Consider the following 14,690-nt stretch of genomic DNA (forward strand, 5'->3'; position numbering starts at 1 on the left):
AAAGCACTTTTAGTCCCAGGCACTTTGCATAAGGGATACTCAACCTGTATAATGACAGGCCATGGAATCTAAGCCAGTTGAGGAGTAAAATGGAGACTTATAGAGGTGATGGACAATGAGAAGATAGTAGGATCAATGGATTGTTGTCCTGAATAAATAGTTTGGGTCCTTGGGGAAGTAAAGTGGATTGATAAGGGAAGCTGGTTACACTGTGGGATTTTGCAACTGAGATCATAAAGGATGCTCAGTTATGAGTATGACAAGGATCAAGATATAATTGGAGAGTAGGTGACTAAGGTGGGTAGAGGACAAGATTACTGGAAATAGGTCAATGAACTTAGAGGGCAGAATAGTATTAGAAGCACAACTTAGGTGAATACTGAAATAATTAATAATTATGAAGAGTAGTGGTAGAGAGTGAAAATCAGGAGCTAAAATATTCTGGGAATGAGGGAGAGTGACTGAGGTCTGTAGTTAACTACAACAATGAAGGATCAACAGTGTTCATATTTGATGGCATGAGTTTCTAAAAGGATTTATAAAGGTTTTCAGAAATGGCAAGCCCCATATATTTGAGTTTGGAAAAATAGTAACCACTAAATTAGGTTGTTAGAAGACAGCAAAGTTTTGCTTGGAGCGAAAAGGTGAAGAGAATGTTTAGAGTGAAGAGCTATAATAGGTATTTGCTGATGGCAGATGATTACTCTGATGTTCGGGAGTTTTAGTGTGGGTGGGGTGGCTGTTCTATTTTGGGTAGTGTACAGAGCTGTATGGGTGTGAGAGTCCAGGTGAGAAGAGATGGCCTCAGAGTCTAGGGCTTCTTGTGGTGCCCCTCACATGATGTCAAGATGTGAAGGTAAGTTTCATGGCAGGAAGACAGTATAGCAATTCCTCAAAGACCTAAAGACAGAAATACCATTTGACTCAGCAATCCTATTATTGAGTATATATCCAAAGAAAGATAAATTATTCTGTTATAGATAAATATGCACAGGTATGTTAATTGCAACACTGTTCACAATAGTAAAGACATGGAATCAACCTAAATGCCCACCAATGATAGACTGGATGAAGAAAATGTGGTACATATACCCCATGGAATACTATTCAGCCATAAAAAAGAATGAGATCATGTCCTTTGCAGGCACATGGATGGAGCTGGAGGCCATTATCCTTAGCAAACTAATGCAGGAACAGAAAACCAAATATCACACCTTCTCACTTATAAGTGGGAACTAAATGATGAGAACACATGAATACATAGAGGCAAACAACAGACCCTGGGGCCTTTTGGAAGGTGGGGGGCGGGAGGAAGGAGGAGGGAGAGGATCAGGAAAAATAATAGGTACTAGGCTTAATACCCGGGTGACAAAATAATCTGTACAACAAACCCCCATGACACACATTTACCTATGTGACAAACCTGGACATGTACCTCTGAAGTTAAAATAAAAGTTAAAAAACATTCATGGCAGGGTTGTGGCAGCATTGGCAAGCACCCAGTCTCTTCTGTAGTGTGACCTTTGTAGCAAAACACTCAGTCCCACAATTCTTTGTTGTGGAGAAACCTTACTGGTCTTTCTTGTTCCACCTAGCTTATTCTCATGCCTGTTGGGAAGAAGACCATATCATTTGTGAATTTGGAAGAAGGAAATGGGTATGCTCAGCTCAGCCTCATCTTCTCTTCTCCACATCTGTCTGTCTGCAGAAAGGCTCTTGCCTTAGAATAATGGCCTTGCCTCTGTCTGTCTAGCTGAGGCATAAGAGGGGTATACATCTAACTGAGGGAGCCTCTTCTGTCTATAACATCTCCAACTCAGATTTTTCCCTAATAATTTGATAATTTACCCTCAGGTCTTTAGCTCAGGCAGAAGGAGGGTGTTGTTCCAGCCTTGGCTTCTAATGCAGACTCTCAGATATGCTTTTGATTCTACCCATTTTTAAGCCTGGTTCTTCAGCCTTGGGCTGATTCTGTATAAACTCTGAGTTGTGCTTTAAACACATTCCCATTTTGCTTATTATACATAGAGTCAGTTACAGTTGCTTTAAACCAAGCACCATAAGAAATATAATCATTTAGTTCTTGTACTGGACAAACTTCATTGGTTTGCCAGAAAGGTCATCGTGCTTTGTTTGAAAATGGCTAAAATGGTTGTATGTTACTGTTTGACATTTTATTACAGACAATGAACGGGAATAAATCGTCAGTCTAGGAAAACCCAATTTTCAGATAATTATCATTGTACTTTGTGTTCCCACTCTACTGTTTTGACTGTTTATGCTAAATTCTCACATTTGCAGATTCACTTGGATGAGCATGTACAGATTCACTTTCTGTAGTCTTTCCAGAGTGAGGTTTAACTATGTTTATGACATCCTTCTGGGCTGTACTTTTTACTTTGTAGTTTTGGACTTTTTTTTTCTGTCCATGCACAGTATTAGAGCCATTATTTCACTTGGAGAGATTGGTGGCATAATGACAGACTATAGTACACACAGAAGTATAAATTTAACAACTGTAAACAATTACATAGAAATCTGAATCCATTGGCTCAGACAGCATGCCGTCAACAAATATGAGCCAAAATAAACTGACCAATATTGTCTTCAGAGCACTTATATGACCTTTGCAGATTTAATGATTAATAAGAATCTCAAAGGGGTTATGTGAAAATCATAAATAATCTTATTCTTCTGGTTACATACTGTTATGTGACAAACTATCCCAGTACTCAGTGGCTTAAAACAATACCATCAAGCTATATTTCACAGTTCTGTGGGTTGAGCTTTGGGGGCAAGGCTTTGCTGTTTGATTTTTCTGCTCCACATGGCATTGGCTTGTGTTAATGGTATTCAGTGATGAAGACTGGGCTGAGCCAGAGATTTCAAGGTGCTTTGCTCAAGTGCCCATTGATTTTGTAGGAATGACTGGAAAACCAGGATCAGCTGGTGGCCCCTGCTCTCTCAGGGTAGTTTTAAGGTCTTTCCTAGGGGTATGTAAAAAACAGGGTAGGTGGATTTCTAACACAGTAGTTTAGGGATCCAAGAGCAATGGTCCCAAGAGACCCAGGTGGGCGCTTTAGGACTTTTTATAACATAGCCTAGGAGGTCCCAGAAAGTCACTGTTATATTCTATTGATCAAATAAGTTACTAAGACCAGGCTGGCTTCAAGGGCAAGAGAATTAGACTATCTTTTAGTGAGAGAAATGTAAAACATTTTGTAGTTATCTTTAGTCCACATTATGAAATTTATTAGATGAATATGAACAACATTTGTTCCATTGTTGTTGTCTCTGAAATGAATTGTGTGTGGACTGCTTGGGATCACCAGTACCCCAAAGACCACATTTATTTAGAAAAGATTTGTCTAGAAAATGAGGTTGGTCCTTAAAATATCCCTAAAACTCACAAGGACAGTTACTAATTAAAAGCTGATCATATGATGTTTAGCCCTGATTGGGAGGTAGTATAACATAATGGATACTGTGGTCTGTGGAGTGAAACTGCCTGGAATTCAGAGCCAGGTGATAAAACTTATTAGCTATATCATATGGACAAATGCCTTAATTTGTTTACTTTTTAGTTGTCATTTTCTCCTTCTCTACTGGAAATAATAATATTTTCTATTTCACTAGGTTGTTTTGAGAATTAAACAAGAAAATGGAAGTAAAACATTTACCACAGTTCAACTCAGTTATCACTCAATAAATGTTAACTATAATTATTAATATTGGTAAATTTACTTGAGCTCTGAAATCTCACTGGTATTAGGCATTGCCTTAAGAACAACAGACATTTAAGATATGAGCTGTTGAAAATGTGTGAACCAGTGCTTTGCAATGATCCTTTTATACTGCTGGTTAGATTCTGTTCTCTTGATTTCTCTAACAGTAAACTGAAGGCCAAGAGAGAATTGGCTTGTAGAGACTCTCCAGGCCAGTCGACTAGAATGGAGGCATGCAAACAATGGGTCAATATTTTAAGAAACAAAAACCAAACCGAATCAAAGCACACTCTTGTTTCAGGTAGATTGAATGTATTCCTCTCCTTTTTTTTCTTCCAATGTGAATTCTGTCATAAACATTTTTCCTATGCCAAATGTTTGGACCATAGCATGGTTAGTAAAAAAGTTTCATGTTAGGATCTTAAAGTTTTCATTTTAGTGTTTGTCATATGATTAGGGTTTAGAATTGGCAATGTGTGTGACAAACCTGTAAGTGTGCTGGCTTAAGCAAGATAAAGTATTCTTTCCATCTCACATAGAGTCTGGGGATAGGCAGTCCAGAACTTATATGGCAGCTTGTATTAATAGTTTATGATCCCAGGTTCCCTCCATCCTGTGGCTCTGTCATGTGTCATTTTCATTCCTAAGGACAGTATCCATGATGACTTGTAGAGCTCCAGACATCAATTTGCTTTCCTACTATCAGAAAGAAGAAGGAGAGAAGATATGCCTCCTCACTATAAGGATACTTCCTATAGAATTCAAATAATGCTTTTATGAAGTTCTTTATGAAGTTCTTTCTGACACCAAATATGTGGTATCTTTCCACATCAATTATCTGGCGCCAACTGGATGACCAGCAATTCAACTCAATTCTGTCACTGTTTACCTGGAGTTAGTGTGCAATTCCACAAGTTAAAGGGCTCTGTCCCACAAGACTGCACCTACTTTAGATGCCAGCCACATATGACGTGCCCAGGCTGCCAACAGTTCTGCTCCACTGACTTCAAATTCGGGAATTCTCACAGCCCCTCTCAGTTTTGATAATTTGTTTTAGCAACTCACAGAACTTGGGAAAACACTTTGCTTATGTGTATTTGTTTACTATAAAGGATACAAGTGAACAGCCAGATAAAGAGGTACATGGGGTGAAGTCTGGTTCCAACTGCAGGAGCCTCTGTCCTAATGGAGCCGCCTCTCCTCATGCGGATGTGTTTACCAACCAGGAAGCTTCCCAGTCTCATTCTTCAAGAGGTTTTATAGAGCTCAATCTTCAGGTCCCCCCTTCTCCTCCTCAGTGGTACTGAAAGTTCCAACCCTCTAATAACAAGTTTGGTCTTCCTTGTGACCAGCTCTATCTGAGACTACCTGCAGGCCACTCCCCTTCCACCTCCTGCCCACCCCATCTAAGTCACTTCATTAGCATAAACTCAGATGTGGCTGAAAGGGTCTCCTTATGAATAACAAAAGATACCCCCATCATTAAAGAAATTCCAAGAGTTTTAAGGAGTTCTGTGGAACTGGGCGTAAAGACCAAATATTTACTTTTTATTATATCATAACCCATTGACCATAATTTAGTTACATGGCCTCATCTAGCTGTAAGGGAGTCTTAGAAATGTGCTCAATGGGGATTTTATTATTAAGGAAGGAGAGAAGAATGGATTATGGGACAACCTCCCTGCTCCTTCATGAATGAATTTTTTATTCATTAATGGGAGTTTCTGGCGCTCAGCCTTAGTGATTTGTAGTAAAGACCTGGGCCCCATGGGAATGGTTTTCCAAATGTTGGCATTAGCCTCACTCTTGTTGTAGTCCCTGAACATTTGGAAAAGACTCATCATTACTAATCAGTCTGGACTTCTGTATGGGGTGTTAGTCTGTGACCTTGCTTGTCCTTAAGTCAGTTGCGACCTCATTTGGTTTGGTTTGTTAGGCTTTAAGTCCTGCAGATAGGGACTCTGTGCAATTCTAAAGATGATGCCTACTTCCTTGACATTTTGGGTAAACATTTGTCTAAATATTCAGCGTTACTCATAATACAATAGCTCTTCTTCGACTTCTAATTAACCAAGATGAATTAGTTTCTTTTGGAGAACTATCCTTCAGCTTCTAACATCTGGCCTTGTCTTTGATTTTACTTGTTATCTCTGTGACTTGTTCATTTACTACTGATATGCTTTTTAATCTCTTAAACCAATGCTTAATTTGCAAATTTCTGTAACACACCAACTGATTTGACTCATCTGAAGGACTTTATCAAAAGCCCACTGGGAGTCTAACTTTACATAAAATCACACATTCTCATTTGTTTCTCTTCAATCTCCTTATCTCTTAGCTTTTCCTGGAATGCTATGACAGGTGAGCTACCTATCCTCTCAGGAGGTTCAGATTTCAGGGTTATTTTAAAATATTGCTGGACTTCGTATTTGGGCAAATGATTTATCACCTTATTTGCTCTGAGTTTTATCAGTGAGAGCACCTTTTATATAAGACTGGCATGCCCTGGACTCCTTCTATGGTTACTGAACTTAGTAAATGTTTTTTAATTGTTGACCAAAGTCAGTGTTTTGTATTATAAAAACATAGACAAATAGGATTATTGTTTGTGATATATTTGAGAAAGATTCAACTGTTCTACAATGTTGGGATGTATTTTGGTGATGGGAGTCTTTGGAGTTAGCCATGCTGTGACAAGGAGTAGCAGGAAGACTCAAAACACCTGTTACAGACAGCTGTGGTCTGGTGGGTTCAGCACAAATTTTGTATCGGAACACCTGGATTACTGGGAGAATTTAATTGAGTGGTGTTTGCCACAGTGTTTGGGGGAGCATCAAAATGTTGTAAAATGAAATCTAATAAATGCTTTCTGAGAGCCCATGCTGACTTGATGTTTTGCTGGTCTTGCAGGAAGCACTCAGCCTTTTTTGGGGGATCAGTTCACGGGCATCAGTAGCTATTGGATACTAATAGTCAAATTCTGTGGAACACTATGACAGGAGATACAAAGAAAGATATTCAGTAACACATGTCACAGCTCTCAGGAATATTAGTCCTGATCCTTTGCAGTTATTCATCTCCTTTTCCTTTTCCTCTTTCTCTGTTTCTCTTTTTCTCTTGCTCTCTCTTTTCTTTTATCTTTACTTCCTTTCCTTTCCTTTCTTTTCCTTCCTTACCTCCTTCCCTCCTTTTCTTTTCTTCTTTCTTTCTCTCTTTCTTTCTTTCTCTCTCCTTTTTTCTTTCTGTCTCTGACTCTCTCTCTCTGTCTCTCTCTCTCTCTCTGTCTCTCTGTTTCATGACACATTCTCACTCTGTCACCCAGGCTGGAGTGCAGTGATGTGATCTTGGCTCATTGCAGCCTCAGCCTCCTGGGTTCAAGTGATTCTCCTGACTCAGCCTCCTGAGTAGCTGAGATTACAGGCATGCGCCATCACACCCGGCTACCTTTTGTATTTTTAGTAGAGACATGGTTTCACTATGTAGGCAAGGCTGGTCTCGAACTCCTGACCTCAGGTGATCTGCCCCCCTCGGCCTCCCAAAGTGTTGGGATTACAGGCATGAGCCACCTTGCCTGGCCTATTCATATATTTTAATTTTACTTTTTCATGATTTTAGTGCTTTACGTCCTTCGTGTCAATTATATTAATTGCCTTGATTTCTTGGATTGAAAAGGACCCTTGGAACTTATTTTCTTCCTAGCACAGTTAGTGGTCTTTTCTGCCATAATAACTTACCAAGACAGCAGGATCAACTTAACTCACAGCTCTTTATTAAGTCACTTTAGACATGTAACCAAATTAAGTCTCCAGACAGTAGAATGTTGAATGATGTATTCAGGTCCTTTAAAAATTGTTAAGTCACAAATAGTCATTTTCCTTATAATGTGAAAATATATCAACCAACCCACATTTTTGAAAACTGTAAATTTTTTGCCTATTTATTAACAGCAATTTTATGTTTATTATGACCGTCTTTCTTTGAATTCAGATATTGTGATGGTTAATTTTAGATATTAACTTGACTGAATTCAATAATATCTAGAAACCTGGTGACTGGTGAAGGATTATTTTTGGGTGTGTCTGTGAGGCTGTTTCCAGAAGAGGTTAGCATGTGAATCTGAGTGGACTAGGCAGGGAAGATCTGCCTTCAGTGTGGGCGGGTACCATCTAATCTGTTGGGAGCACAGACAGAACAAAAACAGAGAAAAGGCAAATATGTTGATCTATCTGCTGGAGCTGAGATACACTATTCCTCTCCTGTCCTTGGACAAGAAATCTAGGCTCACAGGCCTTCGGACTCCAGGACTTATACCAGCAGCCTTCTGGGTTCTCAGGCCTTTGGCCTTGGAATGAGAATTACATCATCTGCTTCTCTTGTTCTAAGGTCTTTGGACTTACACTGATCCATGCTGACAGCATCCCAGGGTCTCCGGCTTGCAGATAGTCTATCATGGGACTTCTCAGCCTCCATAAGTACATGGGCCAATTCCCTAACAAATCCCATCTATCTCTATCTATCTATCTATCTATCTATCTATCTATCTATCTATCTATCTTCTATCTATCTATCTATCTATCTATCTATCTATCTATCTATCTATCTATCTATCTATCTATCTACCTACCTACCTACCTACCTACCTACCTACCCATCCATCCATCCATCCATCCATCTGTCCTGGTGGTTCTGTCTGTCTAGAGAACTCTGACTAATACAGATTTCTTAATTTGCTGCATCTTCTTTATTTTTATGTGTTCCTTGAATCTTAGTGTAACAGGGGTACCAGTTAGATCTCATGCCAGGTTTAATCATATCTTGGCATGACTGGGAAACTGTTGGATTGGTCCCATCATTCATTCATTTCATCAATATTCTCTTAGTGCATAGTACATGCCAGACGCTGTTCTAGTCGTTTGGGGTAAAGCAGTGGCCAAAACAGAAAAAAATTCTATCCTCATAGAGCTTATGCTTTCTTTTTGGGAGTGTGTGTGGGTGTGGAAGAAGCAGTTAGTAATTTCTAGAACTATTTTGTTTTTGAGGTGGAGTTTCACTCTGTCACCCAGGCTCGAGTGCAGTGGCACAATTTTGGCTCACTGCAACCTCTGCCTCCAGGGCTCAAGCGATTCTCCTGCCTTAGCCTCGTAAGTAGCTGAGATTACAGGCGTGCACCACCATGTCTGGCTGATTTTTTGTATTTTTAGTAGAGACGGGGTTTCACCATGTTGGCCAAGTTGGTCCCAAACTCCTGACCTCAAGAATCTGCCCGCCTCGGCCTCCCACAGTGCTGGGATTACAGGTGTGAGCCACCATGCCTGGCCAGAACTTTGTTTTATTAGGCTTTACACAGCCTGCAAATAGACAACACTGATTAGAGGACAGAGGAGCCTTTTGCCAGCAGCTAGACACCTGAGCCTGACTCAGTCAGAAAGCCTTAGTCATTAGAGGGGAGGGGCTGTCTTTGGCTGAGTCCTGATTGTTCTCAGGACTGGCTGTGTGTGTATGTATGTGTGTGTGTGTGTGTGTGTGTGTGTGTATAACAGAGAAGGAGGGAGGGAGGGAGAGAGAAGGAAGAAGGTAGAAAGGGAAAGGAAGATCTGTTAGTTTGAAAGTAAAAGGGAAAAGAGTCCATTTTATAATATACAAGAGGGAGTAGACTTCATGTATTTATTATGAACACAAGTGAGAGAAAATGCTTGGAAATACGCCAGACTGGGAGGCCGTTTCCGGAGGTTAATATCCTGTGTGAGAAAATGGGGAGAGACAGTAAAATGTGTTAATGAACCCAACAGGCTGGTGAGAATGTATTTTCCTAGATATTTCTTTTTGACCCTAAGCTAGGTCAACAGTCCTAAGTCCTTCATGTCTCTGAAGAAGCATCGTCTTTTTTTTTTTGGAAAATTATCCATGGTACCTAAAAGATGGAATTACATGCTCCTTATTTTTGCTCCTATTGTGTTCGTGTATTATCATCTATTATTCTGCACAATAGTTGCATGCTGTGTGTTCTAAGACTGTAAGTTCTATAAGCAGGACCAAATATGGAAGATTTTTAAGCTCTTACTACATGTCAGGCATGCTACCATGCACAAGGGAACATGCTTGGTAGAGTGCCTGATATGTAGTAAGAGCTTAATAAAGACTTACTGAATATATACATTTATATTCTTTGTCTAAAGCTAAACATTTCTGCTACTCTTTTTCTTGGCCATTTTTATATGATAGTAGAAGGTTATAAAATGATGGCATTGTTTTTAGGAGGTTTTCTTAACATATTGTATACAACTATGAAAGAAGTAACTACCATATTCAGAATATTAAAAAATTATTATTTAAACTGACAAAATTTGTATATATTTAAAATGTACAACACGATCTCGGCTCACTGCAACCTTTAAATTTGTATATATTTAAAATGTACAACACGATGTTTTGAATATGTATACATTATGAAATGCAAGTCAAGCTAATTAACATACGCATTACCTCACTTACTTTTTTTTTCTGGTGAGAACACTTATAATTTACTCTTAGTGATTTTCAAGAGTATAATACATTGTTATTAACTATAGTCACCATGTTTTACGATAGATCTCTTTAAATGTATTCCTCCTATCTAACTAAAGTTTTATATCCTTTGACCAACATTACCCAATCTTTCTCATACCTCATTCCCATAGCACATGGTAAGCAACATTTTGCTCTCTGCTTTACGAGTTTAACTTTTTAAGATTCCACATATAAATAAGATCATGAAGTATTTATCTTTCTGTGCCTGGATTATTTCACTTAGCATAATGTCCTCCAGGTTCATCCACGTTGACGGAGTCTCGCTCCAGGCTGGAGTGCAGTGGCGTGATCCTGGCTCACTGCAAGCTCCGCCTCCTGGGTTCACGCCATTCTCCTGCCTCAGCCTCCCAAGTGGTTAGGACTACAGGCACCTGCCACCACGCCTGGCTATATTTTTGTGTTTTTAGTAGAGACGGGGTTTCACCATGTTAGCCAGGATGGTCTCCATCTCCTGACCTCGTGATCGCCCCGCCTTGGCCTCCCAACGTGCTGGGATTACAGGCGTGAGCCACCATGCCTGGCCAAGATTTCTTACTTTTTAAAAGCTGAATAGTGTAGTATTCATATACTATATATGTCACATTTTATAAATGTCACATTTTCTTCATCCATTCATCCATTGATGGACACTTAGGTTGATTCTATGTCTTTACTTCTGTGAAAAATACTGCAGTGAACATGGGAATGCAGATATTTCTTCAACATACTGATTTCATTTTCTTTGTATATATATCCAGTAGTGGATCATATTGTAGTTCTATTTTTAATTTTTTGAGGAACCTCCATACAATTTTCCACAATGGTTGTATTAACTTACATTCCCATCAACACTGCGTGAGAGTTCCCTTTTCTCAACATCCTTGCTAAAACTTATCTTTTATCTAGTCTAGCCATCCTAACGGGTGTGAGCTGATACTTCACTGTGGTTTTGATTTGCATTTCCCGGATGATTAGTGATGTTGAGCACCTTTTCACATACCTATTAGCCATTCTGTGTCTTTTTTTGAGAAACGCCTATTTAGCTCCTTTGTCCATTTTTTAATTGGGTTATTTGTTTTCTTGCTATTGAGTTGAGTTCCATACATATTTTGGATATTAACTCCTTATCACATATATGGTGTGCAGATATTTTCTCCTGTCTCATAGGTTGTTTCTTTATTTTGTTGTTTCCTTGGCTGTGCAGAAGGTATTTAGTTTGATAAAATCCCATTTGTCTATTTTTGTTTTTGTTGCCTGTCCTTTTGTTGTCATATAAAAAAAATTGCCCAGACCAATGTCATAGAGATTTCCCTTAGTTTTTCTTCTAATAGTTTTATAATTTCCGGTCTTATTCTTTAGTCTTCAATTAATTTTGAATTGATTTTTGTAGGTGGTGTGAGATAGGATCTAATTTTACTCTTCTGCTTACGGATATCCAGTTTTCCCAACACCACTTACTAAAGCAACTGTTTCTTCCTCATTGTGTGTTCTTAGCACTTTGGCTGAAAATGAATTGATTTGTAAATACGTGAATTTATTTCTTGGCTCTCTATTCTGTTCCGTTGGTCTAGATGTCAGTTTTGAATACCATTATCATGCTGTTTTGATTGCTATAACTTTGTGGCATATTTTAAAGGCAGGTAGTATGATGCCTCCAGCTTTGTTCTTTTTATTCAGGATTGCTTTGTCTATTCAGGGTCTTTTGTGGCCTAGAAGTTTTTTTTTCTATTTCTATAAAAAAGTCATTTGAATTTTGATAGAGATTGTATTGAATCTGTAGACTGCTTTGAATAGTATGGACATTTTAACAATATATTTTTTCATTCCATAAATGTGGAATATCTTTCCATTTAGTTATGTCTTATTCAATTTCTTTCATCAATGTTTTATAGTTTCAGTGTACAGGTCTTTCACTTCCTTGGTTAAATTTATACTTAAGTATTTTATTTTTCTTGTAACTATTGGAAATGAAATTGTTTTCTTAATTATATATTTGATAGTTTATTGTTAGGGTATAGACTACAGATTTTTAAAAAATTATTTTAATTTTTGTGGGTATAAGGTATATATATTTGTAGGGTGTATGAGATGTTTTGAAGCAGGCATGCAATGTATAATAATCACATCATGTAAAAAGGGGTACCCATCCGATCAAGCATTTATTTTTTGTGTTACAAAAAATCCACTTACACTCTTATAGTTATCTTAAAATGTACAATTAAATTATTATTGACTATAGTCACCCTGTTGTGTTATCAAATACGAGGTCTTATTCATTCTTTCTAACTATATATTTTTTTTTATGGCTGTTAACCATCCCCACCTTCCTACCACCCTCCCACTACCTTTCCCAGTCTCTGGTAACCCTCCGTGTACTCTCTATCTCCAGGATTTCAATTGTTTTGATTTTTAGGTCCCACAAATAAATGAGTACATGTGATGTTTATCTTTCTGTCCTTGGCTTATTTCACTTAACATAATGACCTTCACTTCCATTCATATTGTTATAAGTGACAGGATCTCATTCTTTATTACGACTGAATACAACTCTGTTGTGTTTATGTACCACATTTTCTTTATCCATTCATCTGTTGATGGACACTTAGGTTGCTTCCAAATCTTAGCTATTGTGAACAGTGCTGCAAGGAACATGGGTGTGCAGACATGTCTTCGATATACTAATTTGCTTTTTTTGGGGTATATACCTGATCATGGATTGCTGGGTCATACAGTAACTCTGTTTTTAGTTTTCTGAGGAAACCTTCAACCTGTTCTCCATAGTGGTTGTGCTAATTTACATTTCTACCAACTGTGTGTGAGGGTTCCCTTTTCTCTACATCCTCTTCAGTATTTGTTATTGCCTGTCTTTTGTATGTAGGCCACTTTAACTGGGGTGAGATGATACCTCATTGTAGTTTTGATTTGGGAAACACTACTGATTGTATGTTGACATTGTATCTTGCAACTTTACTGAATTTGTTTATTAGTCCTAACGGTTTTTTCGGTGGACTCTTTAGGGTTCTTGTTTTTGTTTTATTTTGGTTAATAAAATGCTTTCTACATATTATTTTCTTTAATTCTAATAAAAACCTATGAAGTAATATTGTTCTTGATATCTTCTGAATGAGTTGGAGGAATTAAGGATTTGATCTTTTTGTAGCGTGTGTTCCTATCTTTTGCTCCTGTTGTGACTATATATTTATTCTTTGCTGATCTTTTTGTTCATGGTACATAACGTGATACATTTGTTTTTGGTACATATAAAACGGGATCATTTTGCCTTGGCTCGTTTCCAATTGTATTAAGTTCTTCATTAATGCACTTAAGTTAAACCAATACTACGACTATCTTAAGACAAAAATTATATTAACAATAGTGGTAAATCTTATAAAAGCCAAGTAACATTTCAACAGGCATCTACAGATTTTCACTCCAGATTGCTGCCATGTTGGTGATTCTACTATCATCAAGTCTTTGTAATTATAATTTGAAATTCCAAATTTGAGGGGTTTAAATGCAGTGATTCATCCACACTGAGTCAGGTATTTGCCCTTGAAATAAACAATTATGCCCTTTAAATAAAAATTCAAAAGAGTCCCCTCTTTTGAAAGTTGTGATAATCTCCAGAGAAATGAAGCTAGTCAGACAATCCAGTAGTGTCCATTGAAACTCTTAAAGACCAACCCATCAGTGACAAGTTTTGGTAATATTCATCTGCTTGCCCTTATCTTTACAGTAATCATATTTTAATTTCATGGACTAATTGGTCTAACAAGGTAAGATTATTTGTAGCTAAAATGTAAGAACTTCCAAACAAAGAATTATTAAGCCCATTTCAGAGATATCAAAATTGAGGCTCAGAGAGTTTAGTTGTTCATATAGAAAGAGCTATTCCGTGGCATAGCCAGAATTTACCCCTTAAACTCCAAACTTCATATTCTTTTCACATCATCATGCTCTCTCTTCATTATTTTGTTTATTCGTCACAGTAAGTCTGCGAAGCTGGTGTATTATCTTCATTTTATGCCACTTGGGGCAGTAAGACTTGGCACAGAAATCTTTTCTGTACTTTTAAGATATTTCAGGATGTGACAAGTGAAACTGGGTATGCGGTAGATAGAAAATCTCTTTATTATCTTTGCAACTTTAAAACTTTTCTAAAATATAAAGCTTATTTCTAAAAAAAAAAATCTATCCAACAAACAACAAATAAAGAAGCACAAAGTGAATGAGAAAAATTAAATCCACAATGTCTTAGTTGGTTTTGTGTTTCTATAACAGAATACTACAGACTAGGTAATTTATAATTAACAGAAATCTATTTGGCTCATGGTTATGGAGTCTGGGAAGTCTAAGAGCATAGCCTCAGCATCTGGTGAGAGCCTTCTTGCTGTGTCATTCCTTGGCAGAAGGTGAAAG

This window comes from Hylobates moloch, unplaced genomic scaffold, assembly GCF_009828535.3.
Source record: "Hylobates moloch isolate HMO894 unplaced genomic scaffold, HMol_V3 SCAFFOLD_15, whole genome shotgun sequence".
Taxonomy (NCBI): domain Eukaryota; kingdom Metazoa; phylum Chordata; class Mammalia; order Primates; family Hylobatidae; genus Hylobates; species Hylobates moloch.